The sequence below is a fragment of the Saccostrea echinata genome, unplaced genomic scaffold (assembly GCF_033153115.1).
Source record: "Saccostrea echinata isolate AGI-Se365-2 ecotype Australia unplaced genomic scaffold, CSIRO_AGI_Sech_v1 ptg000015l, whole genome shotgun sequence".
Lineage (NCBI taxonomy): Eukaryota > Metazoa > Mollusca > Bivalvia > Ostreida > Ostreidae > Saccostrea > Saccostrea echinata.
Genome location: NW_026889764.1, coordinates 15,861,817 through 15,881,686, shown reverse-complemented (window position 1 = coordinate 15,881,686; position 19,870 = coordinate 15,861,817). Strand labels below are relative to the sequence as shown.

Genomic DNA, 19,870 nt, shown 5'->3' with positions numbered 1-19,870 from the left:
TATTGGTTAAATATGATATGTTGAACATCTATGAAATCATATACATTTGTATATTAAATACTGTGTTTTAACATGTTATTTTTTATAGTGCTTTTTCACGTAATATGGTGTACTGATGTAAATACTGATGGACCAAATCTCAGGAACATGCTTCATATATGTATGGTGTCTATTTTTATATTCTTGTAATCGGATATCTTTTCACATTCTGGAAACTTTTTAAGGAAGCTCTAAACACTAACAAAAAGTTCTTTTTGGACTTGGAGAAAATTATGTCATATAAAGGTGTGCATATTGAGACTGATTAGTTCATTTTCAACATAGGGTATCTGCCTTATTTCTGCAGGAAAAATGTTCAAAGAAAATGGACTATTTTTGAACACAAATCACTGTTGTTTACTGTTGGGAAAATTAATGTAAATAATGAATTCAATTACTTATTCTTGGTCTAGTATATGCTAAGAATATTTTAATCTATTACAAATTGTGTAATTAACTGTAAACAACTATTTTATTTATCTTACTTCTAAGGGCAGATCACTCTAACTGCATAAAACTACCCTTCTAGTAGAACTCTCTTGTGTGCAGTGTTTAGAGCTTCCTTAAAAGAGATGGACAATTGTGTATCAGGCATAGTAGATGCAGTTTGATTATTTAAACAATAAAATGCTTTCTTTGGTTGGTACGGGAATTAATGTTGCAGCTGTTGCAGAAAAAATGCATAACCCGCATAATCGGGTTATGTATTTTTTTCTGCAATAGCTGCAATGTTAATTCCCGTACCAACCAAAGAAAGCATTTTATTTATATTTATATCTATACAAATAATCATTTAAAGTAGGATTTAGTAGATGAAATATTGTATTATTGATATATATATCATTGTATGTTGATGGAACAGCCACTGCTCAAGAAATCTGTAGAGGTGATATGCTAAGCGGTGTTTACTGACTGATAAAAGGCAATGGTTTTCTTAATATATCACTATTTACTGATATCACTATTTATATACTTATTTTTTATGAATGATTTCAGAGTCTCTGTATTTGACAGTTCAAAATATTTGTATTAAAATCAAAAAACATTTTTTTTCTTTTACAAAAATTTAAATGTTATACACATGTACTTTAAAGCACTTGTCATGAACTGGAAAATTAATGATTTATTGCAACAGAAATGATATTAAAAAAAGTCTTAATATATAAAATAAATTAATGAAAAGAAATTCTCCTTGTTTTATTCCAGCAATGTGTTCCTGAATTGAACTTAGAAATTTTGTCATGTTGAACATAAATGTTGAACATAAATGGTACCCATGATATTCCATTCCCCATTGAAATATAGCCCCTTTATATAGTGCTTAGATTTTGTTGTTCAGGGATTAAAGTTTATTAAAGAGTTCACCTTTGACCTTTATTTAAGTAACCTTGACCTTCTGAGTTATTCCAGGTCATGGGAGATGCCATCACAAAGATTAATATGTGTGATGGGGTTTGAAAAAATAAACAGGAAATTTCAATAAAATGCAACAACTACATTAACCTTTTTTGGATATAACCAACGAAAATCTTAAATACATTAATTTCAAAGAATTGAAAATTTGTATAGTATATTAAAGATCTTACCAATTTCATTATTGCACTCAATAACTGAACGGATGCAAGCATCAAATTAATTATTTCTCTCGATTATTCAAGCATACACCGAACCATAATATTGGTTTTTACAACCATATTGCCAAAAAATTAATGTAGCTACTTATAAGGGATGTAATACCAATATTTTCGTACACACTTTTTCTGTATTGTTACGTTTTTCGAAATTTAAGGCAATCTCGGAGAGCAAAATGTTTTTTTTTCCTTGTTCTTTAAAATTTATTTTATACAGATTAATATATCTTCATCAAGGAAAACAAAATTAACAATATCAAAGTACATGTACGTGTATTCTATAAATTTTTAACGATTGACAATTAAAAACATCAGTATATTTGTCAATTTCATCTTTTTTTCCTTGGTCATTTAGTTCAATTATCTACTGTTCTGTTGAATCAGACAAAATTACAAATGCTCAGAGTAAGTACATGTTCATGTATACCTTTGGTAGAATGATTATACCCGCATAAGGAACTATTGAACATATTGTTCAATAGTTCCTAATGAACCATTGTTCATACGCAATATAGTATAAGTGGTTCTAATAGCCAAATATACTCCATGAAATGATATTTTATTACAGATAGCTTTTAACTGGAACTGGAACCATTTCAACACTGAAGTGATAATATACTGGAACTTGGAATTGGAACACGTTAACCCCCCACCCCACCCCACCTCCCCCGAAAATAGATTCTTATAAATTTTCTACAATAGGAGGGTTGCGTGTTACTCACTATATATGAATTTATTTAGGTAAAGATGGGAAAAAAATCACAGGTGAAGCCCTGAGCCATTTAGAAAATGTTTACCATAAATAGAGAAACTCTGCTGATATGTGATTCAAAATTAATATAAAATCAAATAAATGAAAATATCTTTAATTTTGAAGAAATCAATTCATATGAACAGCGCAATAGGTCAATTGAAGATCTTTTTAAAGTCTAGTATTTTGGCATTTTGTTTGTTTTTTCTTTTCTTTTCTTTTCAGAAATGTGCGATATAATTTCTAAAATGCCCCAAAATAATTAAATTAATTTCAAAATACAATGAAGCTATTCACATGCTAGAAGAAATTAGCAACGATAATAATGATATCTGAAAATATCTTGCATACTATGACATTCAAGGTCTAGTAGCTATATGGCTTTTCCAGTGACAATTCACCAGTTACTAATGTCATTATTATTCTTTATTTCCTTACTACATAGTGTTATCACAATTATAGATTTTCAAAAAGAGAAAATGGTTTGGTATTACATATCTTACATATACATGAAAAATTAACACAAATATAATAAACAGATAGGACAGCAAGGACACACCTCTTGGTTTCTTAACTTAAATAAAAGCTAAACCCCCACCCCCCTTACAAATTTAAGTACAGTTTTGGACAATTAATAGGTGTACAAATTTATTTTTTTATAATACTTTTTAAGATATTAACTGTCAAGGCTCTGTATGGGCGGCTTATCAAACAAAATGTAATTCACCCTACAGATTTTTTTTTTTACAATACGTCCACTTTCAATGCAAGATTATACGTGAATACATTCTTATCTTGTTTGTTTGTTTTTAATTTGATACATACGTAAAAGAGAAGATACATGTTTTGATTTTTTCAATTTCTGTACTATGTGTCTGTGTTTTCTTAAAGCTTCTGCTTGTTATTTTTCAAATAAAATATGATTTAAACAAATCTATTTGTAAAATATACATTTTGCTGAACAGTTAATTTCAGCCGAAAGATTTTGCAATTGTACTATTTTGTCTTTTCAAGCCAAATAAATCCAAGTCCGTGTTCAAAAAAAGGTTTTCTTTGATATTTACAACAATTATAGCGCTTACTAGAATATTATTGATACCAGCTAATGGCTTTCTTAGCCGGCTTTTATCGGAACGTCGAATTTTCAAAATAACAAATTTTATGACCAGAATGTTTTTAGACCAGCTAAAAAAAAAATAATTTATATAAACAAAATTTGTGATATTTGCATTAATACACATGTCCATGAGTTGAATATGGAAAATTAACTTGAATAAAAAGAGTGCTTAACAATAAAGATATTCAATGTCTAATCCACGTTGCAATTCTACAAAATTGTTTAAATAGTTTGTCAAATTACTTGTAATTAAAATTTAATATTAGGCATCAACAACATACATGATGAGCATAATTATATGAGAAATTTTCATGATTTTGTCCATTTTCTATAAAGTAATATACCAGGGAAGAGGGACGCTGTAACGACTTATAAACATATAGAACAATTTACCAAGACTAACAATAAAAAGGACATGACAGACTACTTACAGAAAAAGAACAAATCAGTACTAAATAAAAATATAACGTGGAGAAGTTAATGCAGTGCATTATTCCATGAAAATGCATTAAAAAGGCATCATTTTTATTCCTTATTGAAAATATTTCTACCCAATGTCACACAGAATAATCCTTTGAAGTGTCTTTCTTTCCCTTTTTTTAAATTAGAAAAGGTTGATTGATAAGTCATATTACCTTAAAAGTTACATTTATTACCGAATATTTTGAATTTTCTGAAAACTACTGAAGCTTGATAATAGGAATATAGAGTTTTGAAATAAGTCTTTACGTTCTACAACTGCATAGTCCAATATGAATATTTTTACTTCCATTTTAATTACACACTAATATGCAAATGTGGTACATTTTCAGAAAAGTAAAAAATGTCAAGGTTTTAAACTTGTTTCTTTTGGTAAATAAGGACTGATAACGTTAATGCATTTTATAATACCCCTGTTTGAAAATTGCAATTGGGGTATATATTAAGAGGGGTGTACATTATCCTTGGGGATAACCATCCCGTATCTGCAACTTCTCTAAAACCATGAACCTTTCACGAAATCTTTATTCCATAGTGGCATAGTGTGCATTTCATCTTACGTTTCGATAGGACTTATATTTGGGGTTTCCCATCACAAAACATTTACTTTGCCTTTCTTTCTATAATATTAGGGAAACCCATCTTTTATTTGCAATTCCTACTATAAAAAATAATATATATATATATATATATATATATATATATATATATATATATATATATATATATATATATATATATATATATATATATATATATATAAAATTGAACGAGACTCGCAGAATCTTTATTTCAAAGTGCTCTTCCTATTTTACGTTTTGATCGGACAAATAATTGGAGTTTCCCATAACAAAAAATCGATTTTGCCATTATACTTGATAAAGGTGTATCCAATTTGTTACTGCAACCCCTCCTACACCCCAGAATAAAATTCAATGGAGCTTTCACAGAATCTCATTTACATAGTGCCAAGAAATGTACTCTGCCTTTTACTCACATGAGAGGGGGTGGAGTTATATTTTGTGAGCTTAGTGCTCACAGTACCTCTAGGTTTACATAGATTCACCCCTTCTAACATCAAACAAGTGGCCTTTGATTGTGTCTAACCCTTTTATCCATATTCTTGGGATACCCCCAACAGAATAGATGACTCTATTTATTTAAAGTCACAAGGTCAAATAATTTTAAGTTAAAAAAAATTCCAAATGTTAAGATCCTTTGCTTGATACATACATCAGACTGTGTACAATGGCTGCCTCTGTCTAGTAGATCATCCCTAGTTGTCCTTATATAACTATAAATACTCCAAATTGAAGCTGACCCTTTTCACTGTTACACCTAGGGACCATATATGTTTCATATACAATTCATATACAATTTTTCCTTCAAGTTATCTGTAATCTTCATCCTTTGGTTATGAACTATTTTCTGTTTTGAGTCCATCATGTGTAACAGGAAAGGAGAAAATGTATGACTGGACTAGGAATAGAACCCCAACCCCTGCATCACTACCCAGGTGCTCTCTGGGAACATAACATTTCACTGTTGACTACTTACTGATATAAAATAAGGAGAAAGTATTTGAAACTGAAGATAACAGTTTACTTAAGTGTAATAATCAGAACACATTAATAAACATATAAATGCAATTCAAAATAATTTCCACATATTCACATTTTCTTTCATACATCAAGTGTTGAAGAAACTAGAAGAATATTTCCCATTTTAAACAAGAAATAATAAATTTGTCCAATTTTAAATTGCATATAATTTGATTTACATTGTAAAACCAGCTCAAAAATTCAATACTGGATTGTAAGAGCTAGCGCTGTATTTGTACATGTATATTGTAACCAAACTACTCATACAGACCTTGAAAACAAGGAAGCAAAAAGTCAAATAAGAATAAACTGTGCATACATGTATAAGTAACGAGTTCTTTTATGATAGTGTAACAATAACTGGTCATGTCTAACAGTATTCAATTCATCAATGTAAGGAGTAAACTAATCCATTCATGTATGAATACATAATGAAATATGCTGAAATCAATTCAATATTTATTGCTCAGGAAAATATGGGAAATTCACAAATGTGCTTTCAATCACAATATAGTAGATACATTCAAATGATTTACTAACAACAAAATAGAATATGTGTATGATAAGTAATATTATAATATATGTGAAATAATTAAGCTTATAAATTATGCATATGGCAGAGAACTTAATGAAGAAAATAATATACCTACAATGCTTGCAAATGATTGCAGCAATAATAGTAAAAAAATAAAAATAGTTACCATGGTATGTAAAAGAGTAACAAGGGGCCCATGGGTCTTAACGGTCACCTGAGTATAAAACAACCCTGAGAAAATTTTCTAAGAAATAATGCATTTTCACAATATAATCAATAGAGCGAGCCCACCCTGACACCAGAATCCCTGACCCAGGATCCTTGAATTCAACAATTTTGAAAGAGGCATTCTTGCTCATCATAACCATGGCTTAGTTTGTCTGATAAATATACAAAGGGAGAGAAGAAGATTTTTAAAGAATTAATGCATATTCTCTATATAATCAAATGAGTTCTGACCTTACACCAGAACCCCTGACCAAGGAGCCATGAATTTCACAATTTTGGTAGAGGAGTCAATTCTTATTACAATCATGCCAACAATTTAAATGCGTGATGTTCAGGAGCAAAGGAGATTTTCAAAGATTGCATTAATTTTGATGGTTTTAGCCACACCCTCAGGCTCCAAGGGTAGGGACCATAAAACTCACAATTTTTGTTCCCCTTCACCCATTGATGCCTTATGCCAAAATTGGTTAAAACTGCCAGAGCGGTTTCAAAAAAGCAGCTCAAAATGTCAGTATGTTAACACAACATTGACAAGAGTGATTCGGGTGACCTAATAACAGTAATAATCTACACTCCTAGTAAACAATTCTATTATTGAAAGTTTCTCATTTCAATTCGTAAATATCACATGCTTGACAAAAAATTCAAACATATACTCATTCAATACTTAATTATATTTCTCTTCTCACAGGAGTGTGAAAATTGTGCTCTTTTCTTAAATTGATGATTAACAAATTCTTGTTCCACAAGTAAAATATACAATGCATCATGAAACTATTTGCTGTCATATAGGAAAGTTGATCTTTAATCCTTGTCAACCCTGCATTTGATTGTTCATTGCATTGGCTGTTTTTGGCAGACAATTGTGGGTACAAGGAAAAATCATAAGCAAGGCTTCAAGCTGAAATACAAGAAAAGTCAATGTTAAAATATGAATCATGAATAAATTAAAAAAACATTTTCAAATTCAAAAAAGAAGATTTGTGTACATGTGGAAGCTTCAAACATACAAACTCAAAAAAGGTACATGTATAGTAATTCAATATACATGAATAACATTAAAAGAATTACTATTGAAAAATTTCAGTAAGTTTAGACTTCATCCTCAGGCAGAAATAGTCTAACTAGATATCACTGGGATAGTGACCATCTTAAGGGGCCTGCTATTTTTTGTAAGGGTCATTGGGATGAAATAGACTTAGTGTAGAGGAATGTATTTGGAGCTTGACCTTGACTCTTGACTTACACCTTTACCCTTGGACACTCTTCGTGTGAGGTATGAGCCACAATGGGCCACAGGGAGAACATATGTTCATTACAAGGATTTTAAACAGAGATCTGCTATAATCTTGACCTTGAATCTATAAAATTGGTTCAAGGTCATTGTATACCCATAACCATTTAGCACTCTAACCATAAAACACATGTTAGTTTGGACCAAGGGGAGAGAAAATAAGCCCTAGACAATGATTTACACACTTTGACATTGCTCTTGATTGAATGAATTGGTTTAAGATACCTACACATCCTCTCTATTCACAAGCAATATGTGGCTGAAGATTTAGCAAAGATTGGGAAGGGGAAAGAAAATATGCTTTGCATGGATTTAAAACAGTAATATTTTTTTTTTTGGTACCTTAACCTTCGATTAAAAAACAGTTTGAAGAAAATAAGGCAGAACATTCAAGAACTAAAATGTGGACTTCCTTATACCCCTATCAGAGCGGAAGGAGATGCCCGGTATAATAATGCCACCTTCAGTGCCACCTTCAGTGCCATTGGAAAAACCCCATTCCAAGCTGCCACCAAAGCGACTTAAGTGAAAATGTAACTCGGAGGAAAAATGTTGTGGCAGTGTTCTGTGGGAATAAACTATGCAAAAAAGGTGCACACCTAAGAAGCAAAGCAAAGGAAAGGAAGTTACCTGCCAAGGAACAAAGACTGCACTGCAACCATTCCTCCAGAGACCACCACTGGAGATGAGAAGTGATGGACTGCAAAATGTATTGGTGAGTTACAAAGTGATGATCGTCCCCTAGTCATTTCCCATTTCACCAGTGATGGAGAAAGTGCCGCTGCATCTGAAAAACAAGGACATGTCATTGAAAACCTTAAAGACTTGCATCATTTCTTTGACTCTCAAAAAAAAACAGACTGCTAAGGCTCCATTCAGCAGTCACATGTTTCTGGGAAGAACCAAAGCCATAAGAGAATCCATGCAGAGAAGATTTGGCTTGGACCTGAAGCTTCGATGCAGGACAGAGTACGAGACACCACTCTGGAGACTTACCTTTGATGAAGCGGACTATGTCTACTGCTGTCAGTTCCATCGTAAGTTGCTACAAAGGACAGTGTGGGAAGTCCTGTCAACTTTATTCCTTTTCCTGTCGTGGACTGAAAAGCAATAAGTGGAAATCTTCAGTGTTGCCTACTGACTTTGAATTAAACATGACAGAAGAAGACAAATGTTTGTTAAAAGACTATATAAATTTGACTTTAGGACCAAGTAATCTTGATAGAATTAAATATCATACTTGTACACAAAAATATGGATCTGTGAATAGGGCATATTTAAAATCAAATCCAAAATATATTACAAGAAGTAGAAATTTTGAAAGTAGAACATACAAAGTTGTGCACTCACTGAATAGGGGTCATGGAAACTCAACATTGGAACTTCGTGAATCTGCAGGGGCACTGTTGTAAAAGGAAGTAGAGTGGTCCATCATCTAAAACAACAACAAAATAAGCAAAATTACTTTAAAATGAAACAAAAACTGTTAAAACATAAATCTCAAAGAAAATACTTTACATCTAAAAGATATCAGCTGTACGATAAAAAATCTAAAGACACTTACAGTAAATCACCAACAGATCCAAAATTAAAATGAAAGTTGAAAGACCGTATGGTAATAATTGTTGCTATGTTTTATTATGCACTGATTCTATTCAACTGTGTAAATGGGGAAAATGTGGATATGTAAATGACGTATAAAATTGTACGTGTAAAATGTGACATTTTCTTTTACAAGGGAGTCTGTACCTGTAAATATGTTTGATTTTTTATCATTTATCTCATTAAAATTATTCTAATTTATTTTCTTGTTTTTCTTACCTGTCTGATGAACACAACAAAGGTTACGGAGGTGATTGGTAGAAATACATGTATACGGGTGTCAAAACTCTCTCTTGATGACCAGACTGCATCCCACATTGTATATCCACCATTATTGATCTTTAACAGGGGAGACTACTCCTGAAATCAGAGAAATTGCAGTCAAAATGAGAGTTACCTGTTACTCTTTAGGTCTCACAGAAGGAAAAAATTTCACTATATGTTACTATATAGCTTTAATTAATAAATTAATTAACTAGACTCTCAGCAGATAAGTCATGAAAGAGATAATAAAGATTAATACTTAAACAAAAATTTGAGATCAGAAAAAATAAGCCTTATGCGACTTTTAAGAAAAAAAGTTGAATGTAAACATACCTACCCCGAAATACATGTAGATTTCACATGTTGACAAACAGATCTAGACTTACACACCATCCAGGAAGTTGCTTCATGCACACCTAAAAATGAGTTCCCTTTAATTCAGTGGGACAATTGTGCTAAAGATATGATATACCTAATACATGAGTCCAAAATTAATACTGTAGGCCTAAAAACGATGCCGAAAATGAAAAAATAAAAAGAAATTGTCTCTAAATATATAGAACTATAATTAACTAAGTTCAATTTGATTGGCTATTTCCTTGCGTAAGACCTTTAAGTTGTCCATAAATTACAGCTCTTGTATATACCGGTACTGACATTGAATTTTCAGTACATACCTGTATGACAATTCAAGTGCAGTCAATTGATGTAAAATTCTGAAGTCTGGAAAGACAAAGGGTCCGTCTTGAGACAGTAATGCTCTAATTTACAACATTTTCATTTATAATGAATTAGGTGCTGAAGAAAGTATAGAGTATGTGCCAATAAAATTCTCAATATTCAGTGTATATAATAGACATACTTTGCAAAATGCAAATATCAATCTCACAATTATTTAATTACCTTATCTAAATTATGTCCTTAAAAAATAGTGAATGGCACATTTGGTAACTCAAGGGACTCCATGACTTGAAAACCAGCAAAACATCTGAAATTAAACAGAACAAATATAATAAAACTACTTATATAAGTTAGCATTTCAAATGATATCATGATTTTTTGTGACTGTTATATGTCAATAGTCTCATGCTACAGTTTGAAAACATGAGACCATGTGTGTTTGTGACTGTTATATGTCTATGGTCTCATGCTAAAGTTTGAAAACATGAGACCATGTGTGTTTGTGACTGTTATATGTCAATGGTCTCATGCTAAAGTTTGTATACCTGAGACCATGTGTGTTTGTGACTGTTATATGTCTATGGTCTCATGCTACAGTATTGTAAACATGAGACCATGTGTATTTGTGACTGTTTTATGTCAATGGTCTCATGCTACAGTTTGTAAATATGAGACCATGCATGTTTAAGACTGTTTTATGTCAATGGTCTCATGCTACAGTATTGAGACCATGTGTGTTTGTGACTGTTATATGTCAATGGTCTCATGCTACAGTTTGTATACATGAGACCATGCATGTTTGTGACTGTTATATGTCAATGGTCTCATGCTACAGTATTGTAAACATGAGACCATGTGTGTTTGTGACTGTTATATGTCAATGGTCTCATGCTACAGTTTGTAAACATGAGACCATGCATGTTTAAGAGTGTTTTATGTCTATGGTCTCATGCTACGGTATTGTAAATATGAGACCATGCATGTTTAAGACTGTTTTATGTCAATGGTCTCATGCTACAGTTTGTAAATATGAGACCATGCATGTTTAAGACTGTTTTATGTCAATGGTCTCATGCTACAGTATTGAGACCATGTGTGTTTGTGACTGTTATATGTCAATGGTCTCATGCTACAGTATTGTAAACATGAGACCATGTGTGTTTGTGACTGTTTTATGTCTATGGTCTCATGCTACAGTATTGTAAATATGAGACCATGCATGTTTAAGACTGTTTTATGTCAATGGTCTCATGCTACAGTTTGTAAATATGAGACCATGCATGTTTAAGACTGTTTTATGTCAATGGTCTCATGCTACAGTATTGAGACCATGTGTGTTTGTGACTGTTATATGTCTATGGTCTCATGCTACAGTTTGTAAACATGAGACCATCCATGTTTAAGACTATTTTATGTCTATGGTCTCATGCTACATTTTGTAAACATGAGACCATGTGTGTTTGTGACTGTTATATGTCAATGGTCTAATGCTACAGTTTGTAAACATGAGACCATGTGTGTTTGTGACTGTTATATGTCAATGGTCTCATGCTACAGTTTGTAAACATGAGACCATCCACGTTTAAGAGTGTTTTATGTCAATGGTCTCATGCTACAGTCTGTAAACATGAGACCATGCATGTTTAAGACTGTTTTATGTCAATGGTCTCTTGCTACAGTGTTGTAAACATAAGACCCTGTATGTTTGTCTGTTCATAGGTGTCAAAGTGTGTTGTCATATTTTCCTCATTTGTAAACTGGACATTTTCTTCTTAATAATGAAATAATTAATATCAGGGACCTATATACTAGTAGGTCCCTGGAAATATGGTTATATATTTTTTAGTCAATTTTTATCATACCTGCCTTCTCCATTTTAAAATCTGTTTACAATGCTTCAGAACCCTCACTGCTCCATGGCCCTAAAGACAGAACTAAAGTCTATATTTAAGGTCTAAATTTAAGGCTTGATACAAGTAAAATAATTTCATAATCGTTAGGCTTACATTATAACCGGATATGATTAGGGGAAAATAGATGAGAGAACCCATTCCGGTGAGCAATAGCCTCGTTTTGAGTTAGATGAGACCATGGTCTCATAGCCTGTTTCTATAAGTAAATATACCTCTCTCCATTGCAAAGCATAAGCGGACATTGACTGTGCAGTGTCAGGACTGCTAACGTTTGTTTTTATACACGATAAACATTATTTTTCTCTTAAAATGCCAAGATCCTCTAAATCTACAGAGTATCATCCACAAAGAGGTGAGAAATATGTACAATTTGATTTAATAGCTTTTGAAAGAAAAAAAAATATGAGTGATAGTTCGGTGCATCGAAACGCCGAAATGTCGGGTTTCTGCCGAAATGTAAGTAGAATGCGCCGAAATGACCAATGAAATTCTGCAATGACTGTGGATATCAATTGATACGGATACTAATACCTCACAAACATAAACTTTTTTAGGTCAATCCTTATCCCTAAGGTTTTAGAGCCAATTTTATTGTAAATATTGGAGGAAGTCAGCCGCCATTGATGGGCTTCATAGTATAGCGTATTCCACGCCCGATTGTTTTTTTTTCTTCTTTTCTTTTTTTTTTTTTTTTTGTCTTATAAAGTACAGATATGTTATAAATGTTTCATTCATTATACAATTATTATTATCTATGAGAAAAAAACACTTTAAAATATTTGAAATTATATAGAATAAATCATTAAACAATCATTTCTAAATGCTCATTAATTATCTTCTCTTCGAAATACAATATTTTTTCAAGAATAAAAGAATAATGATTAAAAAATATAATTATCAATTATAAATTATTGTGAATATCAATGGATTATTATTGATTATATATAATTGATAAATTTATATCACAAACGATGTTTGGAAACTGGGGATTTTGTTCTTTGTTTGTTTGTTTTTATCTATTTATTTATTTTTGTATTAATGAAATAAATTTCGAAAAGGATAGGATGCAAGTTATTTCAACTTGAAAGATCCATTCCTCATTATACAAACAGTGTATAAAATATTATTGTCATAAAAAATAAATCGAGACAATTTACAGTTATATCATACATGCAATATGTATTAATTTGGACAAGAAGATTGCATGTTTATCGACTTCATGCAGATGGATCAAGTACTTAATGAATTTTTTGAGAATTTGGAAATCACATTTAGTAATAAAATAAAATTGTCTCTCATATGGTGTGTACATTAATTTGTTAGACACAACTTGTGCAATAAATTATTCATGTTTCATGCTGGTAGCAATTGAACTGTTAAAGTTTGGTTGAATCAAATTAGTCTAAACATCTAGTTATGAGATCGTGATGTGACATGGTAAATACATGTTGAATTTCTTTTCACGTTTCCGATTCTCATTTCTGTCTTCACCCCCCACCCCCCAAAAAGAACCGAATCATAATCAAGGAAAGTTTGGGAAACCATTTATGAAGATATATGTAAATTGATTCACGATACAGATTGTGTAACCATTACAACAATCTCTATAATACTAATCTGAAGAAGAATAGGCATACATTTCATAGTTTTAACTGGCTTAAGTCAATTATTAAAGATACCCTAAAAAATCAATTTGAACAAGAATGGAGAAGCATTGTTGATAGTTCACCCAAGTGTATTAATTATAGAATTTTTAAAACAAACTTTGGTTTCAAAAATTATCTGCTGAATTTACCAAAAGATTTAAGAGTTACACTTGCAAAACTACGAACGTTTAATCATCATTTGCCAATTGAAACAGGTAGATGGAATAATATTGATAGAAATTTAAGAATATGTACCATTTGTGATTGTAAAACTATTGGTGATGAATTTCATAATGTTATGGAATGCAAGTTCTTTTCGAATGACAGAAAAATATTTCTCCAAAATAGATATTGTAAAAATCCTAACACTTTCAAATTTAATGAACTAATGAACACAAATAATGTAGAAATACAAAAATCATTGTCAAAATTTATTAAGAAAATCTTCAAAACTGTCTGTCCTTCTTGAATCCTCCATATATATAACTGATTATATGTTTACTTTCTTTTCTTTTTTCTTTATATACTTGTCTATTTTTGACCCGTGACTGTAATTTTTGTTTGTATATATGTGTATATGTTCCTCTTGTACCAGTGATCTGGTTTTTAGTGAATAAAGAATAAATAAAATGATTCATTTACTTATTTTAGCTATATTAGCATGCAATAAAATTTAATTAGCTTGGTATAAATTTTGCTGAAATAAACCTACAATAGTTTTAGATATAGATTAAAAAAAAAAAACAAGGACATATATACCACTGTTTACGACCTAGTCGAAAAAAAAATTGGAGTGATTTTAATTTTTTTTAATTATATTTGTTCTTCAATATATGTACGTAAAGTAGTTATTATTAATTTTTTTATTGATCTATATTGATTTTATTAATGGATTAAATACATTCTCAGGTCAAAAATGCAGCATTCAGATGTACATGTAAATCGGCGATCTTTTCTATAGTTTTCAAAACATGCATGTGTATTTATTTAACATGATTAAATCCCTCTATTTTTCCTTAAATTCATTTATTTAACTTAATATGTAATTTTTTTTTTTTTTTACTAATTCTGATTTTATGGTTCATTATTCCATCATGGAGTGTGTATAGCGCACGTGCAAAACTTCCTGTTTGTCATGTACCTAATTATGTAATGCCACATAATATTACGCACTTGTCGGGTATACATGAAGATCGATAATTTAGTTTCATTGAGATTTGCAGTCTGTGTATACACAGTAAACATAAATTCAGACATCCATATCATTTCAGACAAATTTTAACAATCTTCATATAATATTATAACAAAGATACTGTAACATTCGTGTACTTGGTCTTTTGCCATTTTTCATCATATATAGCGGGAATATTTGGAACTTTCGAGGGATTCATTTTTTTTCTAATTAAAATAAATGAATAAAACTTTAGTGTTCTATACTGAACATCAGAAAACAAAAATTGTTCCAATTCAGCTTTACTTAAAAAATAATAAGACTTGTTCAAGCATTAACTTCCGTAACATTCCTTGAAATCAATGTTATATTGAAATTGTTATATTGAAATTGTTGTAAAAAGTTAACGATAGCCGATTTGTTGATTTTTTTTTTTTTTAAGTTAACTGATATGTTCTTTAGAGAATTATGATGTTCATTTTGCTATTTGAAACAATTCTTTTTTTTTTCATGTTTTATACCCTGAATTGGTCCTCTTATCGTAGAATGACTGGTAAAGATATTTCGTATACATGTACATGTCAAATATATGTACATGTTGTTTTTCTTATTCATTTTGTCTATTTCCTTCTCTGCTAGACATATAGATGGTTGTATAGGAATAGCCTAAATTATTACCTTTCTCTTACCTGTAACATTTTGTATTTATTTAAATATAACTTTGTTGCATATAACCTGAAATAATAATTACACATTGATGTTAAAAAAGGACAACATTGAATATTTCTGATTCAGAACGACTAGCAGTAAAACGCATAGCTTTTACTGACATGTTCACCTGAGCCTTCGTAATTCTGTAAACAAATATGAAATCAAATCCCATAAGTTTTTATTAAAATGAAAGAAAGAAAGAAAAACACGAGGTACGTGGTTTATACACAGCAGTTCCTATTGTCAAGTAAGAGTTATCTCCTTTATATTGCAATCTCGTATCAAACGCTTATTGAATCAAATATAAAAAAAATATTTTTTTGAATTAATGTTTGGTCAAATGTTAACCAAAAACTTTATTAAAGTAATATATCAAATATTGTATAATAAGAAATTAGAGAGACAACACCGTGGGCGTTTAGATTTTCTCGGCAGGCGTGCTCTACGAAGTATGCAAAATTTAAAACTCCAAACTGTGCTTTTTTAATTATTTTGGTTTGGTAAAACATCAACTACTTGGTCTGTAAAAGTAATATATCTAACAAAATACAAATTAATTCGATGACCTAGTAATTTGAATCTGAATTCCAATTCACTGATCTTACATAGTTTAACTTATAGTATTTTTACATCTTAAGTATAAATAAACTAATTCCTAAATTCTCATTAATTATTTTCACTTCCTTATAAGACATGTATACTAAGTTTTATGTATCTTTGAAAAAGATTGTGTATTGGGGAACTGAGTCTGGGCCCTGGTAGGGCGTTGTGTTTGACACAATAAGAACAGTTCTCCAAATACAATCTCATCATTAGTATTATTAGTAATTCCTATGGTTTTCTTTGGTTTTAATTAAGTTTTAATGTACATATTATGTGCTATTGTTTAGTTCAATCTTTTATAAAATGCTATTGACCAAATAACCTAGCTTTATGCATTTTACAAAGTTTTGGTGTTCTTTGTGTATGTATTCCTTTATAGTTTCCATATTTTTTAAAGCTCTAATTCCAACTTTTCCAACTCATTTTTACAAATTTTCTTTATTTTTCTCATTCATTTCTAAAAAGATTAAATGTTTAAGTGAAAAATAACAATATTTTTATTTTTCCCCATATGATATCCAAAATATGTTTGTTTGGCTTTTCTTTAGAGGTTAATTTTCCATTTTCTTTCTTTCTTTTTTTTTTTTTAAATATTTATTTTTCAAATTCAGAATGATGGCTCTTACATGTATTTGGGGTGGCCTCTACGTGGCAAAAGCTGGGCAAGGTAATCAGACTTTCCTTTTTAAAGTCTATTTAAAACGGCTAACTGTCCCAATATTTGATAATCTAAAAGTATTTGATAATCTGAAAGTACAATTTTTTTCTAATATTAAGTCAAAATTTTTTAATAAGAAACTTATGTTATAAATTTTTCTATTATTATTAGTTTTAATACATAATTATATGGGGTTTTTTTCTTAGCTAATATTCTAATATTCATATTATCCTGATGATAAACATCGTCATTATTTTTTTAAAATAAGGTATATAATATATCATTTACAATTTAAATAAAAACGTAATACGAGACTGACATATTACAAAGCGGAAAAAAAAAACAATCGGGCGTGGTATACGGTATACTATGAAGCCCATCAATGGCGGCTGACTTCCTCCAATATTTACGATAAAATGGGCTCTAAAACCTTAGGGGTAAGGATTGACCTCAAAAAGTTTATGTTTGTGAGGTATTAGTATCCGTATCAATTGATATCCACAGTCATTGCAGTATTTCATCAGTCATTTCGGCGCATTCTACTTACATTTCGGCAGAAACCCGACATTTCGGCGTTTCGTGTCACCCGTGATAGTTCATACGAAAAATATTGACTATTGAGATACGTGCAGGATGTATGAAAAGTCATTATCTTGAAATGCCAAGAATATGTGTATGAAGACCCACAGGAGGATACATACTTGATCATAAGATTAAAGATTTTGCCTTTTATTTTGAACACCACACGTGATTTGCAATGTATTAGACTACTTGTATACATGAAGTGTAGTCTTCCGAAATTGATATGCTTTATACATGTATGTATATAGAAATGTTATTAAATTACTTCACAGATTATCAACTTCTAGCGTACCTGCCAATCTTCTAAAGCCTTCCTTCACTCTTAATGCCATCTCTCCTGTTGGAAAAGTGATGAATCTCCTGCAGAGGATGTTGATAAGTGCAGATGCAACACACTTGACTGTCCTGTCTACAGATGACTCAGAAACTCCTAAGCTATCTCCTACCAGTCTGAGATGAGCTCCTGTTGCCACAAATCTTAAAAAAATTAGCACTTGGAGGAGAGCAGGAATGGGCTGGTTCCTATTTGTGTCTGATTCCAAAGTGTCATGAAGCTCAGCGGTAATGAACAGTACAGTTTGTGGACGGAATCTGTATCTCTGGTAAACTTCTTCTTCTTCCAAATCTTCTAAAGGATTTCCACGGTCCCTAAACACTCTTGGACATGGCAACAATCCTCGACGTCTACGATTTCTTCTGATTCTTCTGTGCACAGCAGCCATTTTGAGAAGTTGAGAATAGACTTAAGTAACCTTTTTTGTGTTCTCAAATATTTGAGCATAAAACTGATTCTGAGAATTTTTTTGTTACTCATCTTTTTTATGGCGGCGGTTGAGTCTGAGAATTGAGGAGTTGAGAAAATTCTCAGACTTGAGAACATTCTCAGACTTAAGTATGTTTTATGGCGGTGGGGCCTGGACCACTTGGTCAAGTGTTCTGGTGTTGAACAGGGCTGTATTACTTTGTAAGTTATTTTCCTCTGCTATACACCTAGCAACATATGTTCATGTTTTAGTTTATTTTGTTTTATTTTATACTGCTATGGATCTAAACAGTGTTGTATTATACTCAAGTGACCATTAAGGTCCTTGGGCCTCTTGTTTAGAAAACAATGCATTATTTCTTTGAAATCTTCTCTGCTCAAGGCATCTAGGAGACAGAGTACAAATGAGTATAACAATGAGCAAGGTTTTGTTCTTTTACTAGATTTGTAAAATTTTTGACCACTTGGTCAAGTGTTCTAGTGCTAGATAGGGTTGACTTGTAATCTACTGAGAGAAGCTATTCTCCTTTGCTATTTGCCTATGATAATTTATCACTGTAAATTATGTAATTGAAAGATCATTTGAATAAGAGAATTTTTATCATATAATACAAGTACTTTCATAGTTTTTAATGGTGAGGAAGACTTGTAAATAATGGATAATTAAAAAATGAGACAAAAAGGCTCTATCTTTGTACATGAAATGTTCTTCAAAGACAAAGAGAAGCCAATTTGAACCTGATCATAACTATGCTCTTAGTTTATCTGCTTTTTATACAGGGGGAGAGAAGATTTTTAAAGAACTAATGCATTTTCAATATATGATCAACAGAGCCCCACCCTTAATCCAGAACCCCTAACCTTGTTTTCATGAATTTTAAAATTTTGGTAAAGGTCTCATTGCTTGTTGTAATCATGCTTACAGTTTGACTGCTTGATATCAAGGAGTAAAGGAAAACGATTTTTGAGAATTTCATTAATTTTCATGGTTTTGGCCACATCCCTCAGGCCCAAAGGCGCAGGTAGCATTATATTCACAATCCCCCCCCCCCCCCCCCCCCTTTTTGCCTACAGATGATCTATACCAAAATTGAGTGATATTGGTTTACATGTAGCCATTTATGAGTAGAAGTTAAAAATATTCAAAAGTGTACAACCGACAAACAATGATGGACAGAAACAGAAAGCAAAAGGTCGCCTGAGTGACTCAGGTGGCCTAATTGATCTAAGCAAACTACAACTATCAATAATGTAAGCTACCCAAGGGGTGGCATTTCTGAATCCTCAGCATGTATACAGGTCATTGCTTCATCATCTAAATAAATCATCTGTTTACCAGGATGCACCAATTTAATTTGCTCTCATGTAAAATAGACCAGGCTCCTCTCTTTGTAGATACTTGGTGGAATAATACTTAAGATGAATGATCAGTCATACTTATCATTTATTGTACGTACAGCATCTCATTACCATAACAATATAGGCAGTACACAGATAACAAAAAAAGAAAACATAGCTGATTCTTCAGAAACACAAGTTTAGGTTGTCCAGTGTGGTAGATTTCTAACTAGGCTAATTACGTGTAATTTACATTATAAGT

At 31.3% G+C, this 19,870-nt stretch overlaps 2 long non-coding RNA genes across 3 annotated transcripts; both read right to left on the bottom strand.

Moving 5' to 3' along the window:
- Positions 1-8,672: 8,672 nt before the first annotated feature.
- On the bottom strand, positions 8,673-9,953 carry LOC133187598 (uncharacterized). Of its 2 annotated transcripts, XR_009721216.1 has the most exons (4): positions 9,880-9,953; positions 9,498-9,638; positions 9,027-9,111; positions 8,673-8,776 (listed from the first exon to the last, which is right to left on the bottom strand). It is a non-coding gene; the product is annotated as an uncharacterized LOC133187598 (long non-coding RNA). The 2 variants fall into 2 exon arrangements; XR_009721215.1 differs by lacking the exon at positions 9,880-9,953 and having other exon boundaries at positions 9,498-9,704.
- Positions 9,954-10,237: 284 nt separating this feature from the next.
- On the bottom strand, positions 10,238-12,188 carry LOC133187600 (uncharacterized). The gene is made up of 3 exons (XR_009721218.1): positions 12,086-12,188; positions 10,446-10,530; positions 10,238-10,265 (listed from the first exon to the last, which is right to left on the bottom strand). It is a non-coding gene; the product is annotated as an uncharacterized LOC133187600 (long non-coding RNA).
- Between the last annotated feature and the right edge of the window lie 7,682 nt (positions 12,189-19,870).